At 44.5% G+C, this 9,650-nt stretch overlaps 1 protein-coding gene across 3 annotated transcripts in view; it reads left to right on the forward strand.

The window, feature by feature from the left end:
- Positions 1 to 9,650, forward strand: part of PHACTR4 (phosphatase and actin regulator 4) — a 127,973-nt gene that overhangs the window by 1,103 nt on the left and 117,220 nt on the right. The window lies entirely within an intron of this gene.

Consider the following 9,650-nt stretch of genomic DNA (forward strand, 5'->3'; position numbering starts at 1 on the left):
ACCAGGTGCCAGGCTGGAGTGCAGTGGCACAATCTCGGCTCACTGCAACCTCCACCTCCCAGGTTCAAGCAGTTCTCCTGCCTCAGCCTCCCGAGTAGCTGGGACTACAGGCGCACGCCACCATGCCCAGCTAATTTTTGTATTTTTAGTAGAGACGGAGTTTCACCATGTTGGCCAGGATGGTCTTGATGTCTTGACCTCGTGATCCACCCGCCTTGGCTTCTCAAAGTGCTGGGATTACAGGCTTGAGCCACCGCGCCCGGCCCTCTATTTCTTTTTAAAACAAAAAGTGGAAGGAAAAAGTCCTTCAATGGAAGGATTTGCTTTGTAGAGGAACCAGAAACCCACTGACTTGTAGAAGGCACTTACTTTTTCGCAAAATTAAAGGAATGAATTTTGGGCGTGGTGGCGCGCGCCTCTAATCCCAACTACTCTGGAGGCTGAGGCAGGAGAATCGCTTGAGACTAGAATTTCGCGACCAGCCTGGGCAACACAGCGAGACGCTGTCTTAAAAAAAAAAAAAAAAAAAAAAAAAGGAATGAATCCAGGGGATGAGATGTGGTAGATTCTTACTGCAAACCGCGGAATTGCGTGGATTGTGGATTTGATCACATTTGGCTAGATAGTGGTAACTTTGTGTATGTCCTCCTGTTGGAAGACTGCATTGATATAATCAGCTTAGGGTAAAGTTTGTTTGCTTGTTTCATTTAAGAGACAGAGTCTTGCTTGGTCGCTGAAGCTTGAGTACAGTGGAGAGCTCCTAGCTCCCTGCAGGCTCGAACTTCTTGTCTTTTTTTTTTTTTTTTTTTTTTGAGACGGAGTTTCGTTCTTGTTACCCAGGCTGGAGTGCAATGGCGCGATCTTGGCTCACCGCAACCTCCTCCTCCTGGGTTCAGGCAATTCTCCTGCCTCAGCCTCCTGAGTAGCTGGGATTACAGGCACGCGCCACCATGCCCAGCTAATTTTTTGTAGTTTTAGTAGAGACGGGGTTTCACCGTGTTGACCAGGATTGTCTCGATCTCTTGACCTCGTGATCCACCCGCCTCGGCCTCCCAAAGTGCTGGGATTACAGGCTTGAGCCACCGCGCCCGGCCCGAACTTCTTGTCTTAAACCATCCTCCTGCCCTAGGCTCTCAGGTGCCTGGGATTTAGAGCCCTAAGCCACTATGCCCGACTATCTAATTTAATTAATTGGTTCATTAATTAATTTATTTTGAGACTAAGTCTCCCTCTTGCCCAGGCTGGAGTGAAATGGTACAGTATTGGCTCACTGCAACTTCTACCTCCCAGGTTGAAGCAATTCTCCTGCCTGAGTAGATGGGATTACAGGTGCGTGCCACCACACCCAGCTTATTTTTGTATCTTTAGTAGAGAAGAGGTTTCACCATGTTGGCCAGGCTGGTCTTGAACTCCTAACCTCAGGTGATCCACCCACCTCAGTCTCCCAAAATGCTGAGATTACAGGTGTGAGCCAGCGCACCTGGCCAATTTTTATGTATTTATTTTTGTTTATTTTATTTTTTAAGATGGAGTTTCACCCTTGTTGCCCATTCTGGAGTGCAGTGGCATGATATCGGCTCACTGCAACCTCCACCTCCTGGTTCAATCCATTTTCCTGCCTCAGTCTCCCAAGTAGCTGGGACCACAGGCATGTGCCACCACACCTGGCTAATTTTGTATTTTTAGTAGAGACAGGGTTTCACCATTTTGCCCAGGCTGGTCTCGAACTCCTGACCTCAGGTGATCTGCCCGCTTTGGCCTCCCGAAGTGCTAGGATTACAGGCATGAACCATGTTCCTATGTGCCTGGCCTGCATTTATTTTTTGAAATAGGGTCTTGCTGGGTTCCCCAGTCTGGAGTGCAGTGAGGTGAGCACTGCTCACCGAAGCCTGGACCACCTTCTGGGCTCAAGCCACAGCCTCCAGAGTGCTGGGACTACAGACACAGGCCACCAGCCCAACTAATTAAAAAAAATTTTTTTTTAATTTCGTAGTGATTGGGGTCCTACTGTGTTGCCCAGGCTGGTCTTGGACTCCTAGGCTCAAGTGATACTCCTGTCTTGGCCTCCTAAAGTGCTGGTATTAAACTTTAAGACAGAGAATTCTATTTTTGTTTTTTACATGTTAGAAGAAATAAAGTTTCAGAAAAGGAAAAAGAACTCTATTTTTGTTTTTTGAGTTGGAGTCTTGCTCAGGCTGGACTGCAGTGGTGTGATCTTGGCTCACTGCAACCTCTGCCTCTTGGTTTCAAGCGATTCCCCTGCCTCAGCCTCCTGAGTAGCTGTGGTTACAGGCATGCACTACCATGCCTGGCCAATTTTTTTTTTTTCTAGAGATGATGTTTCACTGTGTTGGCCAGGCTGGTCTCAAACTCCTGACCTCAAGTGATCCGCCTGCCTCTGTCTCCCATCTCCCAAAGTGCTGGGATTACAGGCGTGAACCACTGCGTCCGGCCAATAAAGAATTCTAAAGAAGGTCATTGCAAATAACCTTTTGAAAAATAGATTAATTGGTGTTTCAAGTCTCTGGGATGAGGACAGCCAGGACTCCTTTAGGTGAATCAGGGAAGGTTATTGAAATTAGATAGGTTAATTCCTTCCCTAGCCAAGTAGGCAAATAAAGTCCCTTCACACTTTATTACTTTGTTTGAGATCTCATTATAGAAATGACTTACTCTTGAGAATCCTAGATTGTATTAGTTTATTGTATAGGAATGGTAGATCCTTAATGCTGTTGTTCTTCAACTTTTAATCCAGCAGTGAGTGAGGGTCTTTTGTGTTTTCTTGGCTATGGTTTGAAGAAGCATCCACAGAATTGCTCTAGTTTTAATAATAAACTAAGAAATAGCAGTTGCTATTGACTGTTACTTAATTGTTCAAACATGACAATTTTCTCAATATTATTTATTTTTATGATTATGATTATTAGTGTCGTTTGAGACAAGGTCTTGTTCTGTCCCCTGGGCTAGAGTACAGTGCTATGATTGTGGCTCACTGTAGCCTCAACCTCCCAGACTCAAGTTATCCTCCCATTTCAGCTTTCTGAGTAGCTGGGACTACAGATGCACGCTACCACAGCTGGCTAATTTTTTTTTTTTCTAGACAGAGTCTTGCTCTGTCACCCAGGCTGGAGTACAGTGGCACAATCTCTGCTCTCTGCATCCTCTGCCTCCCGGGCTCAAGTGATTCTCCTGCCTCAGCCTCCCAAGTAGCTGGGATTATTACAGGTGTGAGCCAACACGCCTGGCCACACCTGGCTAATTTTTTAAATTATTTTGTGGACACAAGGTCTCCCTGTGTTGCCCAGGCTGGTCTTGAAATCCTGGACTCAAGCAGTCCTCCTGTGTCAGCCTCCCAGAGTGCTGGGATTATAGGCGTGAGCCACTATGTCTGGCATATATATATTGTTGGTTTGTTTGTTTTAAACATAATTTTTTTTTTTGAGACAGAGTTTCGCTTTTTGTCCAGGCTGGAGTGCCATGGCACGATCTTGACTCACTGTAACCTTTGCCTCCCAGGTTTAAGTGATCCTCCTGCCTCAGCCTCCCAAGTAGCTGGGATTACAGGTGCACGCCACCACATCTGGCTAATTTTGTATTTTTAGTAGACATGGGGTTTCACCATGTTGGGCAGGCTGGTCTTGAACTCCTGACCTCAGATGATCCGCCCACCTTGGCCTCCCAAAGTGCTGAGATTATGAGCGATTGCACCTAGCCCATAGTTTCATTTTATAATTTTTATAGAGAGAGGTCTCAGCATGTTGCCCATGTTGGTCTCAAATTCCTGGGCTCAGGCAATCCTCTCACCTCAGCCTCCCAAAGTGCTGGGATTACAGGCATGAGCCACCATGCCTGGCCTCCCACTATAATTTTTAAACAAGTTATTACACATTGTGTCATTTAATCCTCACTACAGTTCTGTGAAATTGTTACTGAAACAAACCAACAATATATATATGCCAGTTACTCTCATTTTACAGCTGATAAAGTCTAGCCTCTAAAATGTTAAATGACTTCCTAGGGTTATAGTTAACCCAGATAGGAAATAGCGGAATAAACTATACTTCAGGTCTAGTCCTCTTTACCTCACACTTACTACAGCTACTCATCTTACCACCACCAGCAGCTATAATTTGCTGAAATCTAAATATTGGAGAAAGTGGAAAATAGTTTCCAATTAAGGCAAATTGATTTACAAGGAACTGGAATTTGTGGAACCAGAACAATGAATCTTTCCCATAAATTATATTGAACATTGGTCCCATTACTTTGTCTTCTGATATGGTGTGATTACCTTGTGCCTAGGCAGAATGGCAATTTCATCCAAAGCTCAAAGGGTGGTGAGTTACTCAGTTTTGGTTTCCACTAATCTTTGCTATAAGGTTTATTAAATATGTTGGAAAACATAAATACAATAGCTGTTGCTGCTGAAACTAACATTGAAGACAACTGAAGTTAAGATACCATACTTTTTAAGTTAGAGCATCAGGACTCTAGAGAACCCTTTCTCTAGTTTCTGCTTTTAATAAAAACTTTTAATCAGTTTCAAACCTACAGTTAAGTCTTGGATTTATGTCAGTACATGCCATGAATGTGACATCAGAAACAGAAACCTACTTCACCTCCTTTACTTATTAGGTAAAATGTGTAACATGCCAATGGAATTGAGTCAATACAATTATGTAGTCTAATCTTTCTAACTGGTAGAAGCCTGTTTGAAATCTCTCTTTTACTATTCCATTATAATGGGAAAGAGCTTTTTTTCCTTGCACTTTTGCTGTTGGTTTACTTCATTTCCAAATCCATCTGTTCGTTCCTTCAACAAATACTGAAAGGCTGTTATATTCTAGGTACTGTTGTAGACACTGAGGACAAAGTAGTGAAAAGCATTTTCCCTCTTGTGGTTTACCTACTGATTAGGGTTGGCTGGGAAGAGAAAGGAGTCTAACAGTAAATAAGCACTAAATGAATAAAATCCCCTCATATTAACTGCCATCTTGAGCAACTCAACCTATTTGAGCTTTAGTTTTCTCATCTTTCGCATGGATATAATTGATTCCTGCTCTTCCTAACTTGTGGATTGTTTCCAAGAGGGAATAGGATAAGTATTTGTATGCATTATATGCTTCAAATTCCTGTAGTAAGTTATGTTTACTACTATTAGAAGAGGCCTGACCAGCACTTTGGAAGGCCAAGGTGGGCAGATTACTTGAGGCCAGGAGTTCAAGACATGGTGAAACCCCATCTCTACTAAAAATACAATTAGCTGGGAGTGGTGGCCAGTGCCTATAGTCCTAGGTACTTGGGAGGCAGATGCATGAGAATTGCTTGGACCCATGAGGCTGAGGTTGTAGTGAGCAGAGATTGTGCCACTATACTCCAGCCTGGATGACAGAGCAAGACTCTATCTCAAAAAAGAAAAGAAAAGAAGACAAGGAGCATTGGAAGAAGGTTATTTATAAGGAAAGAGGAGAGAGGCTGGGCACAGTGGTTCATGCCTATAATCCCAGTGCTTCAGGAGGCCAAGACAGGAGGCTCACTTTATGCCAGGAGTTGCAGACCAGCCTGGGCAACATAGCAAGATTTTGTCTCTACCAAAAAAAAATTTTTTTTAATCAGCCAGGCATGGTGGGGGACACCTGTAGTCCCAGTTACTCAGGAGGCTGAGATAGGAGGATCACTTGAGCCCTGAGGTTTGAGGCTGCACTGTGTTACAGCTTGGGTGACAGAGCTGGAGACCCTGTTTCAAAAAATAAGTAAATAAGTAAAATCAAATAGGAAAGACAGAAGTGAATGGGTGGATTCTTTATTCTGAGGGAGGTCTAACGTCCTGTTGTAAAACTTTCACAGACTTTAGTCATGTCTTCACAGGGGTACCATAACCAAATTGTGTAGACCTTTTTCTTTTCTTTTTTTCGTGCCTGTGGTCCCAGCTATTCGGAGGCTGAGGCAAGAGAATCACTTGAACCCTGGAGGTAGAGATTGCAGTGAGCCAAGATTGTGCCACTGTACTCCAGCCTGGATGACAGAGTGAGACCTTCTCTCAAAAAAAAAAAAAAAATTAAGACAGAGTCTCGCTGTGTCACCCAGGCCAGAGTGCAGTGGCATGATCAGGGCTTACTGCAGCCTTGACTTCCCAGGTTCAAGCAATCCTCCCACCTCAGCCCCCTGAGTAGCTGGGACTACAGGCGTGCACCACCATGCCTGGCTAATTTTTTTTTTTTATTATTATTTAGTAGAGATAAGGTCTCATTATGTTGCCCACGCTGGTCTCAAACTACTGAGCTCAGGTGATCCTCCCACCTTGGCATCCCAAAGTGCTGGGATTACAGGCATGAGCAACTGCACTAGGCCTGTGTAAACCTTTTTCTTTTTTCTTTCTTTTTTTTTTTGAGATGGAGTTTCACCCTTGTCACCTGGGCCAGAGTGCAGTGGCATGATCTCAGCTCACTGCAGCCTCCGCCTCCTGGGTTCAAGCAATTCTCCAGCCTCTGTCTCCTGAGTAGCTGAGATTACAGGCGTCCGCCACCGTGCCCAGCTAATTTTTGTATTTTTAGTAGAGACAGAGTTTTGCCATGTTGGCCAGGATAGTCCTGAATGGCTGACCTCAGTGATCTGCCCACCTTGGCCTCCCAGAGTGCTAGGATTATAGGCGTGAGCCACCATGCCCAACCTTTTTTATTTATTTATTTATTTTTGAGATGGAGTCTCACTCTGTTGCCCAGGCTACAGTGCAATGTCGGGATCTTGGCTTACTGCAACCTCCACCTCCCAGGTTCAAGTGATTCTCCTGCCTCAGCCTGATGAGTAGCTGAGATTACAGGTACGCACCACCACACCCGGCTAATTTTTATATTTTAGTAGAGGTGGGGTTTCGCCATGTTGGCCACGCTGGTCTCGAACTCCTGACCTCATGATGCGCCCACCTTGGCCTTCCAAAGTGCTGTGATTACAGGCGTGAGCCATCTTGCTCTGTCACCCAGGCTGGAGTGCAGTGGCCTGATCTTGGCACACCGCAACCTTCGCCTCCCAAGTTCAAGCAATTCTTCTGCCTCAGCCTCCCTAGTAGCTGGGACTACAGATGTGCACCACCATGCCCAACTAACTTTTTTGTATTTTTAGTATTTCACTATGTTGACCAGGCTGGTCTCAAACTCCTGACATCATGATCTGCCTGTCTCGGCCTCCCAAAGTGTTGGGATTACAGGCATGAGCCACCACACCCAGCTATGTACACCTTTTTCATAGCATTTACCAAATAAGACTATAATTTGTTTTATGTTGTCACAGTTAGCTATCTTTTTTCCTTTTTTAAGAGACAAGGTCTTGCTATATTGCCCAGGCTAAATGTGAACTCCTGGGTTAAAGCGATCCCACCTCAGCCCTCTGAGTAGCTGGAACTGCAGGGGTACCACAGTGCTGGCTCACAGTTAGTTGTCTTAATGGTAGGTATATGGTCTTAGTCTATATTCTTGCTGCTTAGTGCATAGCTCTAGGCATTTCATTGGAACTTTATAAATGCTTGCCATATGAGTGAAGGAATAACAAGTGGGCAGGTGCAGTTTTGGAGAATACCAGAACCAAAGTCGTTCTCTTTCAAACAGATATTTTTGTTTTGCATCCGGTTGCATTCTAGCATCTGGTTTATGTTCTGGTGATACAAGGATGTGCGGGTGTATAGCCTCTGCCTCCAAAAGCTTACTGTGTTAATCCACAGCGTGACTGTGTATTAACACATGGTGACTGAAAGATTTTGTTTTGGTAATCAGTGATGGAAGGCATTACAGAGGATGTGATTTTGGAGTTTGGTGTTGAGTCATGAACAGAAATTCAGGTAGTCCAGTTACTATCAAGGTTACTCCAGGTAGAGGGAATAACCTTACCTGGTACAAAAATATAAGGTGGCGTGTGTCTAGGGAAGAATGAATAGTCTGGTATGGCTAAGAGTATATTGCAGTTGGTCTTTAACATTTTTTTATTCATACAGCACCCTCTAGAAAATTTGAGAAAGAAGTCCGGGCGCGGTGGCTCACGCCTGTAATCCCAGCACTTTGGGAGGCCGAGGCGGGTGGATCACGAGGTCAGGAGATCAAGACCATCCTGGTCAACATGGTGAAACCCTGTCTCTACTAAAATAAATAAATAAATAAATAAAATTAGCTGGGCATGGTGACGCATGCCTGTAATCCCAGCTACTCAGGAGGCTGAGGCAGGAGAATTGCCTGAACCCAGGACGCGGAGGTTGCGGTGAGCCGAGATCGCGCCATTGCACTCCAGCCTGGGTAACAAGAGCGAAACTCCGTCTCAAAAAAAAAAAAAAAAGAAAATTTGAGAAAAACATTGATGTTCATTCCATAAAACTACACATAAACAAATATTTGCATGCCATTTTAGAAAATTAGGGGCTATTTAGGGGTTCCTGGACCCTTGGATTGAGTAGTCGAAGAGTACAGTGGTTGGTGAAGGGAAAAGTTCATGATCTGGTTGCGGAGAAGGATTTAAAATGCTTTGCTGAAGCATTTTAGGCTTTATGATTAGGGAATTGTTAAGCCCTAATTGTTAAGCACTAAGCTTTTTATTTTTATTTTTATTTTTTATTTTTTGAGATGTGGAATCACTGTCACCCAGGCTGGAGCACAGTGGCACAATCTGGGATCACTGCAACCTCCGCCTCCCAGGTTCAAGTGATTCTCCTGCCTCAGCTTCCTGAGTAGCTGGGATTACAGGCGTGCACCACTACACCCTGCAGAATTTGTAAAAATATACATACAATTTTTTTTGTATTTTTAGTAGAGATGGGGTTGGCCATCTCTATGGCCAGGCCATGTGGGCCAGGCTGATTTTGAACTTCTGACCGCAAGTAATCTGCCCACCTCAGCCTCCCAAAGTGCTAGGATCACTGGCATGAGCCATCATGCCCAGCCCATCAAAGCTTTTTAAACAGGTAAGTGACATAATCTGATCTGTAGGCCAGGTGTGATGGCTCACAGCTGTAATCACACCACTTTGGGAGGCTGAGGCCAGAAGATCATTGGAGGCCATGAGGTGGAGTTCAAGACTAGCCTGGCCAACACGGCAAAACCCCATCTCTACAAAAAATACAAAAAAGTTAGTTGGGCATGGTGGCATGCTCCTGTAGTCGCAGCTACTGTGGAGGCTGAGGTGGGAGGATAGCCTCAACCTGGGAGGTTGAGGCTGCAGTGAGCCATGATTGCCCCACTACACTCCAGTCCAGGTACCAAAAAAAAAAAAAAAATCTGATCTGTTTAGAAAGATAATTGCTTATTATCTTGAATGTAGTTGAGAGGGTTTAGAGGAGATATTTATTTACTTGTTAAAAATGTTTGGCCGGGCACAGTAGCTCACACCTGTAATCTAGCACTTTGAGGGGTGAGGCAGTTGGATCACCTGAGGTCAGGAGTTCAAGACCAGCCTGGTCAACATGGTGAAATCCCCAAATCTACTAAAAATACACACACACAAAAAGCCAGTTGTGGTGGCAAGCACCTGTAATCCCAGCTATTCAGGAGGCTGAGGTAGGAGAATTGTTTGAACAGAGGCAGAGGTTGTAATGAGCTGAGATCATGCCATTGCACTCCAGCCTAGGTGACAGAGTGAGACTCCATCTCAAAAAAAAAAAAAAAAAAAAATTT

This window comes from Sapajus apella, unplaced genomic scaffold (assembly GCF_009761245.1).
Source record: "Sapajus apella isolate SASKATOON/1434 unplaced genomic scaffold, GSC_monkey_1.0 scaffold62, whole genome shotgun sequence".
NCBI lineage: Eukaryota > Metazoa > Chordata > Mammalia > Primates > Cebidae > Sapajus > Sapajus apella.